Source organism: Giraffa tippelskirchi, chromosome 2, assembly GCF_054371585.1.
Source record: "Giraffa tippelskirchi isolate mGirTip1 chromosome 2, T2T-mGirTip1v1.2.pri, whole genome shotgun sequence".
In the NCBI taxonomy this organism is placed as follows: domain Eukaryota; kingdom Metazoa; phylum Chordata; class Mammalia; order Artiodactyla; family Giraffidae; genus Giraffa; species Giraffa tippelskirchi.
Window position 1 is genome coordinate 180,976,246 of NC_137276.1, and position 18,323 is coordinate 180,994,568.

The 18,323-nt window shown below is 40.4% G+C and overlaps 1 protein-coding gene and 1 long non-coding RNA gene across 26 annotated transcripts in view; one reads left to right on the forward strand and one right to left on the reverse strand.

Annotated features, from left to right (window-relative positions):
• The window catches only part of HHLA2 (HHLA2 member of B7 family), a 227,471-nt gene that overhangs the window by 172,779 nt on the left and 36,369 nt on the right, over positions 1 to 18,323 (reverse strand). Inside the window, exons 5-7 of one of the 25 annotated variants that reach the window (XM_081572271.1) lie at positions 18,245 to 18,299; positions 10,987 to 11,290; positions 10,318 to 10,525 (exon numbers count right to left, since the gene is read on the reverse strand). The exons of 21 other annotated variants lie outside the window; for them this stretch is intronic. The gene's annotated coding sequence lies outside the window, so the exon portion shown is untranslated. Of the gene's footprint in view, positions 1 to 8,774; positions 11,291 to 18,244; positions 18,300 to 18,323 lie in introns of all 25 variants that reach the window. 3 more of the 25 variants (XR_014077513.1, XM_081572269.1, XM_081572268.1) reach the window with 3 other exon arrangements.
• Positions 1 to 18,323, forward strand: part of LOC145539025 (uncharacterized) — a 41,914-nt gene that overhangs the window by 12,377 nt on the left and 11,214 nt on the right. The gene's annotated exons all lie outside the window — the stretch shown is intronic.

An 18,323-nucleotide genomic window follows, 5' to 3' on the forward strand; every position in this document is an offset into this window, starting at 1 on the left:
GCTTCCGTGGTGGCTCAGATGGTAGAGAATCCTCCTACAGTGCAAGAGACCAGGGTTCAATCCCTGGTCGGGAAGATCCCCTGGAGAAGGGAATGGCAACCCACTCCAGCATTCTTGCCTGGAAAATTCCATGGACAGAGGAGCCTGGCAGGGCACAGTCCATGGGGTCGCAGAGTCGAGCACACCTGAGCAACTAATACCCTTTAAATAGGAATAAGATTGTTGGGACACAAATCCTGGCTCTTATACTTGACTCTGTGGCATTGGGCAAACATGGAGAAAATCTCTTAGATGGTTTGGAGGATTAAGCAAATGAATGTATATAAAAGTATTCAGAACAATGTCTAACATATAGTACATAAATAAGTTTTAACTGTTATTAAAGCCGTGGAATTCAGAAATGAGCCCCGACCCCACCTTACCGACAATTACCAAATAGAGTTTCAGAAGTTGCCAAAGGCCTTTTTGCATTATAATCAAAAAGGATAAGAGTACTGGGAATAAAACATACTCATATTTTTATTGTCTAAAGTTTCCACAGGCAAATATATGTATTTTAGAGGGAAAAAGTTAATAACCAACAGCATCTTACCTCTTAGGACTCTATTTCAGTATACCCCCTAGGAGATGATTTTTCCTGTAACTGACTAGGCATAGGATGCTTTTTACAATGTCTTAGCATTTTATGAATTTGAAATTGATCCTAGAGGATTATTTATCAACATGTGTGTGCTCAGTTGTTTCCAACTCTTTGTGACCCCATGACTGTAGTCCACCAGGCTCTTCTGTCAATGGAATTTTCCAGGCAAGAACACTGGAGAGGGTTGCCATTTCCTTCTCCAGGGGCTCTTCTTGATCCAGGGATCGAACCTGAGTCTCCTGCATCTCCTGCATTGGCAGATGGGTTCTTTACCACTTGTGCCACCTGGGAAGCCCAGGGTTATATATGCTCTATATTTATCAAGACATTGCTTTCAGACAGGTTTTTGCAATATACCTTAGCCAGGTTTGGAAGTGCCTGTCATACTCCAAGACCCACCAGCACTACATACTTTCAATATTTTGCTAGAAAAAGGGGCATCTTGGTTTTGTGTTAATTTACATTTATAATGCTTTAAACAAATGAGACATCTTTGTTAAATATTTTAGCTTGATGCCTGTGTTTCTTAGAAACAGCTTGAAAGGATTTGTGCAATTATATCAAAAATTACAGTAAAAATTGCTTACATAATTATAGGTAAAAGATCATTAAATGTTTAGGGTTTTAAAAAATGTAGCACAGCTTTAAAAAGGGGTATAGTAAATTCTTTAGAGATCAGATGATTAGATGAAATGATTCAAAGAATGTATAAATTAAGAAAGTCTATTTTATGTGTTTCTTAAAAATACTTAATGCAGATTGAGGTAGAGACTAGGTGGTCTGGGACAGCATGAGAAGGAAGGCCCTGTTTAACCAGACTGGGTTTAAAAGGAAAAATATGGCTAAGGCAGTCCTAAAACAATGAATAAACTTTCAAGCATATTACTAGGAAAGAACATTTAATAAAGTACTGAACTTTGTATAAGACAGTGGTGTTTTTCAAGAGAATACTTACTTCCTTAATTTGAAATGATATTGAACTTTATTACCCAACAGATAGAAATATTACTGAAGTCAGTAACATTGATCTTGTACAGATCAATGAATTGACATGACATACTAGTGATTTCAGCTAAGGGAGATAGAAGATGGGGCAGAAAGAGAAAGCTTTTCTCTTTAGAAAGTGGTCTCCACACTGCCTCTAATCTATATTATATTAGATAAAAAGAACCCATTAGTCAAAGATGTTATGTAGGACAGAATCTGGGTGGCCATGGCAAAGACACAAATGGAACAGAAAGCATTAAAGTAATAAAGCTGTAAACGTACTTTTACATATCTCTGGTTGTTATCTTAATATCTGGTTGATTGGGAATTCTTAGTCTGAACTCTTAAACAGCTGATAAGGAGTGATGTATAATTTATAAAATACAAAGTTCCAAGATCAAAAGCAAAGGAACAGCAAGCTTCCACTACCCAAAATTTAAAAGTAACCCTCTGAAGGGACATTTAGCAGGCTTTGCAGAGAAAAATTCTGAAGAGATGATAAATAGCTGCCCCTGCTAGCTACATCTGATTCTTCAACAGAGAGGAATGCAATAGAGGGTATTATCACAGAGACCTGATGGAAAGGAATTTCAGAGAAAAGTAAGCCTCCAAGGGTAAACTCCATCACAAAAGAAACAAATACATACATTTTTAAAAATCATGGAGTAAAAGAGACCCTAAAATATTTACTGGGAACTTTGCTTTGGGCCAAATTTGAGGTATTTTGAATGCATTAACACAACTGAATACAAATGAAAGGTGTACATATGTGACAAAGAGAGTGTGTTGCTAGGAGAACCTAAAGTTAAACTGTCAGGAGCCGCATTAGGCATTACTGACAAAATGGAGGCATGGCCCCAACCCCCTCTCCTCATCCCGCAGGCACGGTCCCGGGATGAAGGAGTTAGGTCTTGTGATCCTGACTTGTCCTTTCCTTCCCCCGGTTGAGTTGGCTGGAAAGAATGTTATAATCCATAAAGTTAACTATTGACATTTGTTCAAGGATCTTTACAAAGAATGTTCCAGGATGAGCACATAGGCCACAGCCTGAGACCACGGGAAACATTATTATCTGAAACTTGCTTGTAAGGGAAATGTTTATGGCAAAACAAGTTTGCTGAGTTTAAGGGTTAGGAATAATTAAGAGTAGTTAGCAGGTAAAAGTTTAAGGTATGTTGTAGTGTTGGCATATTTTACTATAGCTTATAGAAACTAGGAATTTTAGAGATACTAATAGCTAAAATAGATGTTTTTCTGGAACTCTCTTGCTTTTTCGATGATCCAGCGGATATTAGCAATTTGATCTCTGGTTCCTCTGCCTTTTCTAAAACCAGCTTGAACATCTGGAAGTTCACGGTTCACATATTGCTGAAGCCTGGCTTGGAGAATTTTGAGCATTACTTTACTAGCATGTGAGATGAGTGCAATTGTGCGGTAGTTTGAGCATTCTTTGGCATTGCCTTTCTTTGGGATTGGAACGAAAACTGACCTTTTCCAGTCCTGTGGCCACTGCTGAGTTTTCCAAATTTGCTGGCATATCGAGTGCAGCACTTTCACAGCATCACCTTTGAGGATATGAAATAGCTCAACTGGAATTCCATCACCTCCACTAGCTTTGTTCATAGTGATGCTTTCTAAGGCCCACTTGACTTCACATTCCAGGATGTCTGGCTCTACGTGAGTGATCACACCATCGTGATTATCTGGGTTGTGAAGATCTTTTTTGTACAGTTTTCTGTGTATTCTTGCCACCTCTTCTTAATATCTTCTGCTTCTGTTAGGTCCATACAATTTCTGTCCTTTATCGAGCCTATCTTTGCATGAAATGTTCCTTTGGTATCTCTAATCTTCTTGAAGAGATCTCTAGTCTTTCCCAATCTGTTGTTTTCCTCTATTTCTTTGCACTGATCCCTGAGGAAGGCTTTCTTATCTCTCCTGGCTATTCTTTGGAACTCTGCATTCAGATGGGAATATCTTTCCTTTTCTCCTTTGCTTTTCGCTTCTCTTCTCTTCCCAGCTATCTGTAAGGCCTCCTCAGACAGCCATTTTGCTTTTTTGCATTTCTTTTCCATGGGGATTTTCTTGATTTTCTTGATTTCTCCTGTACAATGTCACGAACCTCTGTCCATAGTTCATCAGGCACTCTGTCTATCAGGTCTAGTCCCTTAAATCTATTTGTCACTTCCACTGTATACTCATAAGGGATTTGATCTAGGTCATACCTGAAGTAGGTCATACCTACTAGGTCTAGTGGTTTTCCCTACTTTCTTCAATTTAAGTCTGAATTTGGCAATAAGGAGTTCGTGATCTGAGCCACAGTCTGCTCCCGGTCTTGTTTTTGCTGACTGTATAGAGCTTCTCCATCTTTGGCTGCAAAGAATATAATCAATCTGATTTCGGTGTTGACCATCTGGTGATGTCCACGTGTAGAGTCTTCTCTTGTGTTGTTGGAATAGGATGTTTGCTATTATCAGTGCGTTCTCGTGGCAAAACTCTATTAGCCTTTGCCCTGCTTCATTCTGTACTCCAAGGCCAAATTTGCCTGTTACTCCAGGTGTTTCTTGACTTCCTACTTTTGCATTCCAGTCCCCTATAATGAAAAGGATATCTTTTTTTGGGTGTTAGTTCTAGAAGGTCTTGTAGGTCTTCACAGAACTGTTCAACTTCAGCTTCTTCGGTGTTACTGGTCGGGGCATAGACTTGGATTACCGTGATATTGAATGGTTTGCCTTGGAAACGAACAGAGATCAATCTATCGTTTTTGAGATTGCATCCAAGTACTGCATTTTGGACTCCTTTGTTGACCATGATGGCTACTCCATTTCTTCTAAGGGATTCTTGCCCACAGTAGTAGATATAATGGTCATCTGAGTTAAATTCACCCATTCCAGTCCATCTTAGTTCGCTGATTCCTAGAATGTCGACGTTCCAGAAAAACATCTATTTCTGCTTTATTGACTATGCCAAAGCCTTTGACTGTGTGGATCACAATAAACTGTGGAAAATTCTGAAAGAGATGGGAATACCAGATCATCTGACCTGTCTCTTGAGAAACGTGTATGCAGCTCAGGAAGCAACAGTTAGAACTGGACATGGAACAACAGACTCGTTCCAAACAGGAAAAGGAGTACGTCAAGGCTGTATATTGTCACCCTGCTTATATAACTTATATGCAGAGTACATCATGAGAAATGCTGGGCTGGAATAAACACAAGCTGGAATCAAGATTGCCGGGAGAAATATCAATAACCTCAGATATGCGGATGACACCACCCTTATGGCAGAAAGTGAAGAAGAACTAAAGAGCCTCTTGATGAAGGTAAAAGAGGAGAGTGAAAAAGTTGGCTTAAAGCTCAACGTTCAGAAAACTAAGATCATGACATCTGGTCCCATTACTTCATGGGAAATAGATGGGGAAACAGTGGAAACAGTGTCAGACTTTATTTTTTTGGGCTCCAAAATCACTGCTGATGGTGATTGCAGCCATGAAATTAAAAGATGCTTACTCCTTGGAAGGAAGGTTATGGCCAACCTAGATAGCATATTTAAAAGCAGAGACATTACTTTGCCAACAAAAGTCCGTCTAGTCAAGGCTATGGTTTTTCCAGTGATCATGTATGGATGTGAGAGTTGGACGGTGAAGAGAGCTGAGCGCCGCAGAATTGATGCTTTTGAACTGTGGTGTTGGAGAAGACTCTTGAGAGTCCCTTGGACTGCAAGGAGATCCAATCAATCCATCCTGAAAGAGATCAATCCTGGGTGTTCATTGGAAGGTCTGATGTTGAAGCTGAGACTCCAATACTTTGGGCACCTCATGCAAAGGGTTGACTCATTGGAAAAGACCTTAATGCTGGGTAGGATTGGGGGCGGGAGGAGAAGGGGACGACAGAGGATGAGATGGTTGGATGGCATAACCGACTCGATGGACATGGGTTTGGGTGGACTCCGGGAGTTGGTGATGGACAGAGAGGCCTGGCGTGCTGCAATTCATGGGGTCGCAAAGAGTCGGACATGACTGAGTGACTGAACTGAAATGAATAGCTAAAAGCCTTTTTAGGAGATAATGAGCTTGAGTTACTAGGGGATAGCAGGATTTAGAGAGGTAAGCAATAAACTGAGGAATGTGGTATGCAGACCAGAGACAAACTTGAGTTACAATGTTATCACAAGGACACTTAAGAGGGAACTCTGAAGGACAACAATGATTTATGGAGACAGTAAATCTGGGTGAGGGGAAACTGAAGATGTCATACCTCTGACCTAATGCTTTTGTAAAAGTATAAAAGAAAACCTGATGCTTAAAATAAACATGTAGCTCAGTGCTTTGCGTGAGGGGCTGCATCATTCTCTCCGCCAGTTCATCCCTTCAGGGCATTTCCCTGGCTGCCGAGCCGGACTCCGGCATTAAATAAAGCAAGAATAGCAGGAGTTTTAGGATGACTCAGAGGGTAAAGCGTCTGCCTGCAAGGTGGAAGACGTGGGTTCGATCCCTGGGTCAGGAAGAGCCCCTGGAGAAGGAAATGGCACCCCACTCCAGTACTCCTGCCTGGAAAATCCCATGGATGGAGAAACCTGGTGCAGGCTACAGTCCATGGGGTCACAAAGAGTCGGACATGACTGAGCGACTTCACTTTAGGATGATGTATGTTTATAGCTCCAATTAAGTGGAATGAACTTGGACCCTAGTTTTCTTTCCTAGGAAAGTCAGGTCAGAGTCCTAGGGAGTGTACACCCAAGGGCAAGTCTCACCTGGGAGAAGTCTGAGAAAGACTGGAATTTTCCTGAGTAGGCAATTTGGTCTTCCTAGGGCTTAAACTAAATCAAGAAGTGACTGAGCAGTTTGGTAGCCCCTGAACTGCTGCTGTGGAAATCTCTACATGTCTGGAGTTGGAAGTCAGTTACAGATATTCATTTAAAGCTTCCAAGAGGATGCTGTAATGTAATAGTTTAGAACAAAATTTCCACTCCTACAAGTGTCTGGGAATTTCCCATTGACCTAGACACCTATGATTTCCTTACTATACAATGTATACTTAGTTACTGACCACAGCAGGGAGGGGCTGCCCAGGATCCCCAGTTATTGATCAAAATATTCATACAACGTTGGTCTTGTCTAAGTGTCTGGAAGAAAACTAAATTCAGGAATCGGTGCCTTCTCCAGCACAGACCAGCTGATCGAGCATGCTGAGGTGGGAAAGGGACGGTGGAGGGGTGGGGGGACAGACTGAAACTGGGCAGAACTTTCCTCCAAGGAGCCTAATTTACTTTAAGTTCAGGATTCTCAGTTTTATGAGTATATTATAAAATCACGTTACAATGTGATTAGGAAATTATTTGTCTTATCTATATTCTGAAATAATAATGATCAATATTTATGGAACATGTTCTACACACCAGACATGTTGCTAAGCACTTTAAATACATTTTGTTTCTTCACAGCAAACCTCAGAGGTCCTGTCTACCTCACTTTACCAATTAAGAAACTAAGGCTCAGAGAAAAACATACAATTGCTTAATGATGGAACTCTCCTCTTTCACTTTCATCAAGAGGCTCTTTAGTTCTTCTTCACCTTCTGCCGTAAGGGTGGTATCATAAAGTGAAAGAGGAGAGTGAAAAAGTTGGCTTAAAGCTCAACATTCAGAGAACTAAGATCATGGCAGCCGGTCCCATCATGTCATGGCAAATAGATGGGGAAACAGTGGAAACAGTGGCTGACTTTATTTTTCTGGGCTCCAAAATCACTGCAGATGGTGATTGCAGCCATGAAATTAAAAGACGCTTACTTGTTGGAAGGAAAGTTATGACCAACCTAGACAGCATATTAAAAAGCAAAGACATTACTTTGCCAACAAAGGTCTGTCTAGTCAAGGCTATGGTTTTTCCAGTGGTCATGTATAGATGTGAGAGTTGGATTATAAAGAAAGCTGAGCATCGAAAAATTGATGCTTTTGAACTGTGGTGTTGGAGAAGACTCTTGAGAGTCCCTTGGACTGCAAGGAGATCCAACCAGTCCATCCTAAAGGAGATCAGTCCTGGATGTTCATTAGAGGGATTGATGTTGAAGCTGAAACTCCAGTACTTTGGCCACCTGATGCGAAGAGGTGACTCATTGGAAAAGACCCTGATACTGGGAAAAGATTGAGGGCAGGAGAAGAAGGGGACAACAGAGGATGAGATGGTTGGATGGCATCACCAACTCGATGGACATGGGTTTGGGTGGACTCCGGGAGTTGGTGATGGACAGGGAAGCCTGGTGTGCTGCGGTTCATAGGGTCGCAGAGAGTAGGACATGACTGAGCGACTGAACTGAACTGAGCTGAATGGTGGAACTGGTATTCACGTCCAGGATTATTTGCCCCTAGAGATTATGATCCTAACCCCCACAACTTATTATAACTTTTCATTAAAATTTGCTTATAAATGTGGGAGATGACACCAGTTTACTGTTTAGACAGAAGGATTTCCTCCAAGTTTTGGGGAAATGTGGAAAATCTAGTTTCCTTTCTCAGGTAGCAGCAACACAAAAAAATAAACTATCTCTTAGTATTTTTCTTCTAGTGTCCCAAGTCCCAAACAACATAAACCTAATGAGAATTAAATCTTAATTTGTTGAGTCCTTTCTTAGGTATTAAAAAGGAGCTTTACTTAATGATTCCCTTGAGACAGTGTAAATAAGTAGCCAACTTCAGCTTCTTATTTTAGAATTCAAAAGTCACTTGATTCTGCTAGAAAACCACATTTCTTTTTCTTCCCCCACACAGGGAGAAAAGATGTATCCTTGGGTCAGCTAACAAGCCTCTGTAGTGTAACTAAAGGAATAATTAGAGGTAAGAATACACCCTCAGACATTAATTTCCCCCAATACTTTTCAGAACAAACATTTCTCATCCCTTCTTCACAACTTTATCAGAACATTATGATGTCCATAGTTTGTGTTTTATCATTTTTGCTAAATTATTTGAAATATTTCAGCATGATCCTCCAAGAAAACCTTCTAGTAAGCACATTTTTTGCAACTGTAGATATCTGCCCTAAATCAATCTACATAACCAGTCACAATTTTTTATTAACAGAAAAATAATTTTTGCTTCATTCATGCCCTTTTTTTAAGTTTTAGGTATATACAACTTAGGAAAAAAGTCTTACCTTACTTAGCAGTGTAGGTCTTCCAGGTGATCACTAAGCAGTCCATAAGAATACAGGTTGAATTCAGATGTGAGAGATTGTATTGATGAATGCAGTCTGAGTCAGAAAGCAAAGTCTAAGGTGTATTTTATTACCTGCCTATGACAGATCAAGGAAACCAACAGTGTGATGCAAGACTCCTGACCCTATGCAGATCAGGGTCAATACAGATGTTTAAAGTCCAGAAATCAGGACACCGAGTTACAGATAGTATAATGGAGCAGTTGGCCCCTTTGGTTTCATGCTTTCATGCCAGCCTTCACCATCAGCAAAACCCAGGCAACCTCCCTGGGGTGGGACTGCTCTCTGGTCTCCAGATACAGAGCAAGCCTATCTAGTTTGCTAGATTACTACAATCACCTGCTGCTGATTGCAGTGGGTGCTGATGGTGCCATGCAAAAGAGCCATAACCTTGCACAGAGTCATAGCACATCTGTACCTACAATTCTCATTGCAGTTCTGGTTGACAGCATACTCAAGATGAACAAACTCAGCTTCAGAGAATACCTTTCTTCGTAAAGACTTCCCTGAACTCCGTGGGGAGACCTTAGCAGTGCATGCCTCTGATTTATGCTATTGCTATTATAATTACTGGGTGTTTACTTTTCTCTCTCTCACACACACACTCACGCATGTGGAAGACACTAGGCATCATGCTTTACTCACTCCTGTAACCCCAACAACTAGCATTGTGCCTATTACATACTAGCACGTAGTAGGTGGTCAGTATCTGCTTGTTACTTCACAAGGACATTAGACTCTTTGAAAGGGCTTCCGCAGGACTCTTGTCTGGATCAAAAGGCACACAAAATCCTTGATCCTGTGGCCCTGGCTGACTATCTAGCCTCCATGCATTACTGCCCGCATCCACTTAGCCTCCTGCCACTGGAGACACTTAGAGGAGAAGGCAGGGTACATTGGGGGAGGTGGGGGAGAGGGAACTCTTCCCTCTTTGTCTCCCTCCTTCTTCTACTCAGCACTCACCAGTGGTGAGTCTTTTACTACTCCCTGAAAGATGAATTGGAGGTTGCTGTTCCCCTCGCAGGATCCCTAAAGTCACCCATGCCAACTTTAATCACTATTTGATAAGATTCATTATGAAATAAGATCAAACAAGGGCTTCCTTTAAAGACACAGGCAATCCCAGTTTTCACCTCTGAGTCCCCAGGGCCATACAGTTCCTTGTACATCACAGCCACTCTAATATTAGTTTAAGGAAATAGCTAAGATCCTAAAGCCCACGCATGGGGAGAACAGACTTTCACAGAATCTCAAAATAGAAGAACCAGATAGTCTTTGAACATTTTTGAAGTCTTAAGATGAAATACCATATAGGTATTTATTATGCAGAGACTGTTCAAGCTGAAGTAAAAATAGAATCAAGGTTTTTAAGAATATCAATAAGTGAGAGATGAGGGTTGCTCTGAGGTTAATGTCACAGAGAAAGTTACCTCAACATTTATACTATGACTAAAGACTAGATCAACAGCTGTAGGTTATGCACCTTTCCCTTGAGATGGATTTGTCACTACCTCTCCAGGAAGGGGTACATGAAAGGAAGCAGGATGAGCCATTAGGAACTAGATTAGGGAAGCCCACAGGGTCACCGCTTGCAGAGGTTCTATTGTTAGACTCTGACAGCTGTTACCAATCCAAGTACATATCAATTTGGATTCTCCTCTGCCAAGTTCCTCCATAATGTCTTCAAGCTGCTGGGAGGAGATACGGCATATGGAATACTGTTAACATTGATTGTATATATCATGCATATGCACCTACTCTAAGGCTCAGAAGAGAATTTAAAGTAACACTGGCGTTTAACACTTATTAATTTTGCAAAAGTTCTGAGGAAATAAAAGTATAACTGTCATGTAACTTGAGGATGGGAGAGTAGTTACTGCTGAATCCTCAGAGATCAAATACGGCTGAAATTAATAATCCAACCAGAGTCTTTCAACTGTCAAAACACCGCAGAAAAAAATGAATTTGATCTCTAAAGTGGAGGGGTAGACAGACATGACTAAAATTTAGACAATCTTAAATTGGTCTAAAAGGCAGACTAAGCATTATATATTAGGCATTTGCTAAACCAGTTCTATCAATATTTATTTCTAACAAGAAACAATCTCCTAGTACTAGCTAGTAGAAAACTTGATCTGTTAAATTCACACACTTGTTTTCCTAGATGCTAAATGTGATGTCTGTCATCATTTGTGCATTGCTTCCTGTCCTGGTCCATGGTTGCTACAGAATTGTCACATGGTATGCTGGGGCTTCTCATCCTTCAAGATTCTTTCTGTGACCTCCCCTTTGTTCTCTGTTTTCCTTGTATTTTCACATGTCTCATGTATAGAATAGCCTCAACAATTTTCAGTTTTATAGCGTGTTATCATTTAAATTGCTTCCATGTGCAATTCTGTGTGTCTATTCTTCCATTCTGTGTGTCTATCTTGTTCGTCCCAGGGATTCTCTGCTTCCTAGAGAGAATCATAAAGGAGAGAAAAAATTAACACCCTTCAATGTTCATTTTCAGCCTGGAGGGGTCAAGGTTTTCCTTTCTTCAGGGTCTCTAGTTGACAATTTTGAAAGTTTTCTACATGGTTCCTTAAAACATCCCACTGCCACCAGGACAAAGCCCCAGCTGTCCACAGGAATAGTTAACTCAAGAACACCCTTGGGTTCGCCCTCCCTCCTTCCTTCCTTCTGTTACTCTTCTCAGGGCCCTCCACCATTTGGGTTCCCTTCCTCAATTCAACTACTTGCATGAGAGACTTAGCTCAGGCTCTGCTTCTTGGAGAAACCCAATTACTTAAGGCTATGAAAACATTCTTTTGATTTTCTGGTTCATTCTTATTACCCTATTAATCACCAGAGCTAAAACTCAATACTCTTTTTCCACTTGCAATCATAAAGAACAGCCTCAAGACTTAATATTTGAATATCGAGTATAGCTTCCATAAGTTCTATACAGACTTGCACACATTAGGTGGTTAATAAGGGAAAATTGTGGTTACTTTTAAGGTAGTGACTACTTAAGAAGAATGATGTATATGTAAATATGAAAAGAAATACATAAATTGCCCTTTTGCAGATGATTTAAAATAGGTAGAAGTAGCTATAATTAGCCAGTGACATTTCTAGGATCAGTTTAGAGACTTCTACATCTATAAACCTTCCTGGCTGTTTTCTTTTCATCCTATGTTTTCTAATAAAATGTAAAAACTTAATTCTTATGGCTTCTTATTTTATATATATTGATGGTTTACAGTCTTACAGAATGGAGAAAACACAATGATGTCCTTGTAGCTTTGAAGTTTATAATAGCAATAATACCAATGTTTATCCACTGTAATTATCTATACGTATATGTATTAATGGGGGTTGCTTTCCTTAATTTTATAAAGATGGAACATGGTCATCTTATCTGTTTCTGGTTAAAAAATTAATAAAATCTCTTGGACAAAGTACCATATTGCTATCAGCTTCACATATCAGTAGAGTATTAAGAAAACCAACTGCTGAATGTGAAACTATTTTTGATTTGGAAAGGAAAAATCTAAGTATAAGTAGTAGTACCAAAAGGAACAGTTCTATGCAGCTTTTGCAGACTATCAGATCAGTTAGCCACAATGCTTCTGATTTAAAAGCCAACAAAGATCATTTTATAATATTTGACAGATACCAGAAATCAAGCAACCTGAATGTAAACATTGCTGTGATTGCTTGTCACTAAAGATTGAGATGCTGTGTATTACATTATAAATATGACACAAAGAAATCAAGACCCAGCTTCTGAATCTCAGATATACTGGCTGAAACTTTCATCAGTGTGGAAAAACTGAATTTTTTCCAGGGTTTTCCAAAAGAACACAGAAGAGTCAATATAGAGTGGCCGAGGAATCCCTTTCTCTCAAAGTCTAAAACAGATATACCTATAAATAGGTATCAGTTACTTCCATGAACACCAGAATTATCCACATAATTAATAATAATACAATTTTTAAAGAACATTTAAAGTGTAGTTTGCTTGAACATAAAAATAATAACAGGTCATGTCAGTGGAAAAAATAATAAAGTGAAATCTGTTTCCATGACTGCTTTTAATTCCTGAGGAAAAAATATGTATTGTTTTTGTTGCTCAGTTGCCTAGTCATGTCTGACTCTTTGAGACCCCATGGATAGAAGCACGCCGGGTCTCCCTGACCCTCACCACCTCCGGAAGTTTGCCCAAGTTCATGTCCATTGCATTGGTGATGCACAATTTAAAAAAATTATTGAAGCTCTAAGTCATTCATTCCTTAGTCAAAAAATAGAATATCTTTGTTTCAATAAGCCCATCTTTTCACTTTGTATTCCACTAGAACATAGCTTTCCATAGCTACATTGTCATGGCTTTCCCTATTCTCCAATATTATAATCAAAATTAGATTCATATTTACATGACTGTCTTGGTAAAAACAAAATTATGAAATCTGATCGATTTTGCTTAAAATTTTATACTATGTTGACTTGGCAGCACTCAGTTGGAGTGCACAGAAAAGAGCCAGATGTTCATAGAACAACAATGACTGAGGGATAGTAGACATTACAAACAGCCATTACTAGTGGTCACCTTGTAATGGTGCAAATGGTCAACAAGTTTCAACAGGTTCCACAGCAGAAAAATCTCTTTGGAGCCCATGGTAAGACTAAAGCATCAAATACTGGGAGACAGGATGGACTTCATTGGATATGCATTATGAAGTCGTCACTCTGTAGGAAATTATATACTTGCTCTGGAAATGGGGCAATTATGTGAAACGTTAATGAATACTTTCAGACAAAAGAAGTGTCAAAATAGCAAAGTGGGATTGGATTTTATGAGGAGGTTAATTTCCAAAGTCAGCATATAAAGCAAAACACTTGCAAAGTCAAAATTACCTCTGAAAGTCCTTACAAAAATCCCTTACCACATAAGAAACAGACAGAAGTACCCCAAGTTTAACAGAAGAGTTTGTCTTTTAGAGTTTTATTATTTAAGCATGGAAACAGACTACTATTTCTTTAGTTCAAAATACTATTTTTCATTTGAGGACCCAATGTAATTGACATGCATTTCAGGTCTGCTGCTGCTGCTGCTAAGTCGCTTCAGTCGTGTCCGACTCTGCACGACCCCATAGACGGCAGCCCACCAGGCTCCCCTGTCCCTGGGATTCTCCAGGCAATAACACTGGAGTGGGTTGCCATTTCCTTCCCCAATGCATGAAAGTGAAAAGTGAAAGTGAAGTCGCTCAGTCGTGTCCGACTCTTCGAGACCCCATGGACTGCAGCCCACCAAGCTCCTCCATCCATGGGGATTTCAGGTCTATGTGGTACTAAAAATACCTATAAAAGCAATATATGCCTGAAGTGAAGTGAAGTGAAGGTCACTCAGTCATGTCTGACTCTTTGTGACTTCATGGAATGTAGCTTCCCAGGCTCCTTTGTCCATGGGATTATCTAAGCAAGTATACTGGAGTGGCGGAGAAGGCAATGGCACCCCACTCCAGTACTCTCGCCTGGAAAATCCCATGGATGGAGGAGCCTGATAGGCTGCAGTCCATGGGGTCACTACGAGTTGGACACGACTGAGTGACTTCACTTTCACTTTTCACTTTCATGCATTGGAGAAGAAAATGGCAACCCACTCCATTGTTCTTGCCTGGAAAATCCCAGGGACGGGGGAGCCTGGTGGGCTGCCATCTATGGGATCGCACAGAGTCGGACACGACTGACGCGACTTAGCAGTAGCAGCAGCATACTGGAGTGGGCAGCCAGTCCCTTCTCCAGGGGATCTTCCCGACACAGGGATTGAACCCAAGTCTCCCGCATTGCAGGTGGATTCTTTATTAACTGAGCCACCAGAGATATTCTTAATCCCTATGAAAGAGCTGCACTCAAAACTACACAATATGACTTTTGGAAAGTCACAGAACGCTGTGTGGTATCAATTACCTTTAAGATTTGGTGAGGTAGTTTCACTTACATATGAAAGCAACAGAACTTGAAGTCACTCCCACCTCTAAGGTATGGGTCTATGAAATAAGTCTTTTCTATAAGAAAGCAGTCAGTAACTACTGATCCACAATTAAGAAAATCAGAAAACCCCAGTGCAAATGCTACCTCTGACCTGTCATCACTAAGCCTCTAGGTCAGCACCCATGTCAATCACCTAAGTCTGAATTCATAGTTTAGATTTTTGACTCAGCGTCAGAATTGATGGCCCTCTGACACAGGACTGTGTCAAAAGGTTGGGTCAGTTTTTTAGTATAAGCTTTAGCAACAGACCTAGTTTGAACCACAGAACCACTTTTGGTTTTTGTTTTTCACTTTTTGAGATAATTATAGATTAATGAACAGTTGTTAAGAAATAATACAAAGAGATCCTAGGTACCCTTTACCCAGTTTCCCTGAAATGTAACATCCTGCAAAACTAGTATAATATTAGAAGGAATGTGTTAGTTTCCTAGGACTGCCATAACAAAGTACCACAGTTCAGGTGGTTTAAACAACTGAAAGCTATTTTGTCACTGCTCTGGAGGCTCGAAGTCTGAGAACAAGTTGTCAGCAAGGCTGGTTCCTTCTGAGGTCTCTTGACCTCAGAAGCTAAAGTTCAAGTGAGGTGAACACCTCAAGGTGTTTGTTGTCAAGGTTGGTTTCTCTTGGCGTGTAGATGGCTGCCTCCCTCCTGGGTCTTTACATCTTCCCTCTGTATGTGTCTTTGTCTGGATTTCTTCTTAAAAGGAAATGAGTCATATTGGATTAGGACCCTTCCTAATGACCTCATTTCAATGTAGGAACCTCTTTAAAGACTGAATCTCCAAATATGATTACATTCTGAGATCTTGGTAGTTAGGATTTCAACATATGAATTTTGGTGGGGGAGGTGTAAAATTCAGTCTGTAACAACTAGGGTATTAATATTCATATAGTTAACATACAGAACATGTCCATCACCACAGGATTAGTTCTTATTGACCTTTTTAGGCACATTTACCTCCCTCCTGTCACCCTACTTAACCCTTCAACCCCTGGAATTTAGTCATCTTTTCTCCATCTCTATAATTTTGTCATTTTGAGGATGTCTTATAAATGGTACAGACAGCATATTACTTTTAGGGATTGTCTTTTTAAACTCAGCAGAATTCTCTGGTGATTCATCCAGGTTGTTGCATGTGTCACTAATGCATTCCTTTTTCCAGGCTGACTAGTATTCTATAGTGTGGGCACTACAGTTTAACCACTCACTAGTTGAAGGACATGAGGGCTGTCTTCAGTTTTTGGCTGTTATCAGTAAATCTGCCATAAATATCTATGAACAGGTTCTGAGTGAACACAGTGTTCGTTTGCAAGGATAAATATCAGGAGTGCAATTCCTGGAATATTTTGTTTTTTTGAAACTGCTTGTTTCCCAGAATAGCTGTACCATTTATATTCCCTCCAGCAGTATGAGTAATTCACTAGCAATATGAGTGATCCAATTTCTCTAAATCTTCACCAGCATTTGGTGGCACTATTTTTTAATCAGCATGTGGTGCTGTCACCATTTAGCTATTCTGATAGGTAGGTAGTACTTCGTTGTGGCTTTAATTTGCATTTCCCTGATACCTAACAATGTTAATATCTTTTCATGTGCTAACTTATATATTCAAGTGAAATGTCTGTTTATGTTTTTCCTCATTTTCTAACAATTTGCCTATTTATTGTTGAGTTTTAAGCACATTTTATGTATTCTAAATACTAGTCCTTTGTCAGACACATGGTTTACAAATATTTTCTGTCTGTAGCTTGTCTTTTCATCCTTCTAACAGAGACTTTTGCAGAGCAACAGTTTTTAGTTTGAGACTTTAGATCTTACTCTTACATTGTATTTTAACTGATTTTTTCTGATACAGATTCAATGGGGAAAGGTAGGGATGTCATTTCAGTACTGTCCAGGGAGTGTGTAATTTCCTCGGTTCTGTCTCACCACCACAAAAATTTGAAGTGGTGGACTGGTGTTGCAGCTCGTTTATAGCTCAGTTTTATTTGGCAAGCAAAGGAAACTATATCCTCAAGGCATGAGGGCAGGTTGATCCAAAAAAAGAGAGGGGCTCAATTTTGGCTCCTCCTTTTATATATTTTTTTCTCCTCTCCCTGAGCCTGCCCTATGTAAATTGGGCCAGCCAGGAGGGCTGTTTGTTTCACCTGAGGTTCTCACTCCAGTCCTCGGACCTTCGTTTGTACCATTTTGGAGTGCTTTTTCCTTTGTCTTTTAGCCACCGCTATTTTGGACTCCTTTTTCCTATTCTAACTACCTAACACAACTACAGAGTGGAGTGGAACTCCAGGGTTCCACACAGTCTCTGCTGGCACTTGGGGGTGGGCAAAGTTCTCCTTACTACCTAGGAGGAACAAAAGTCCCAGTTTCCTATTCAGCCTTCTCTCCCACCACCCCTGTAGCAGGGCGTGGCACTTTCTCACAGCCTCTAGAAAATACAAGCCTCAGTTCTCCCACCACCATTTTTCTGTGATGTTTGGTATGAATTGAGAGGCTATTGTCTAAATTTTCTGTCTTGCTAGGATTTCCCTTTCTGGTTTGTTCAGTAGAGAGAACAGACTTTTGTTTCGGCCCTTTCATCTATGCCTGTTGGCATTTCCAGTTGCCAGTCAAAGTCTAGGATTCAAGGGCTTCCCTGGTGGCTCAGATGGCAATGAATCTGTCTGTCATGTGGGAGACCTGGGTTCGATCCCTGGGTCAGGAGGAAGGCTAAGAGAAAACCCAAGGAATTCTCAACACTGTAGCTCCTTGGGTCCTGGATTTCCTAGCCTGTTGTCCTTTCTCTTTCTTCCTTTCAGAGCCTTATATTATTCTACATACAGTGTACAGGGTTTTTATTGTACTTAGTGGAATAACAAGAGACAGGTGCTTCCACTTAGTCTGCCTGGAAGCAGTGATAGGGAAGCCCCTCCCTGTCACTTTAGCTTCTGTGAGACCCGGGAAACATCCACCTCACAGGGTGGTGCAGAAGACTAAACAAGACAATATGTAAGGTGCTTGACTCACTGTAGACAGTGAACTACTCAATTGTTTCTCTTTGAAATGAAACTATGCTACTAGCCTTCTGATCTTTCAGGTGTATTTTATAAGACTTCCTCTGAATCTTCTAGTTCCAGGGATCAGTATCTGCTAGACCTTTACATCCTCTCAATACCAATAAGACTATTCCTGCCTTTCCCCCTTGGAGTTGGCAATTTCATATAGGGATGTGATTTCCTTAACAAAGCCCTTTGTCTGTAACAGACACTCAAACATCTACTCAAATGCAAGTTCCTCCAGTATTATTGTGAATTTTAGGAGTGCCTTGGGGGCAATTCTCTTACAATAGGGCCATTTCCCCAGTAACAGAATGGGGATGACACCAGATATTTACCTCACAGGAACAGTGGCTCCACATGCCAACCCTCTCATCTGAATGATATCCACACCTTAAAAAAAAAAAAAGGCACACT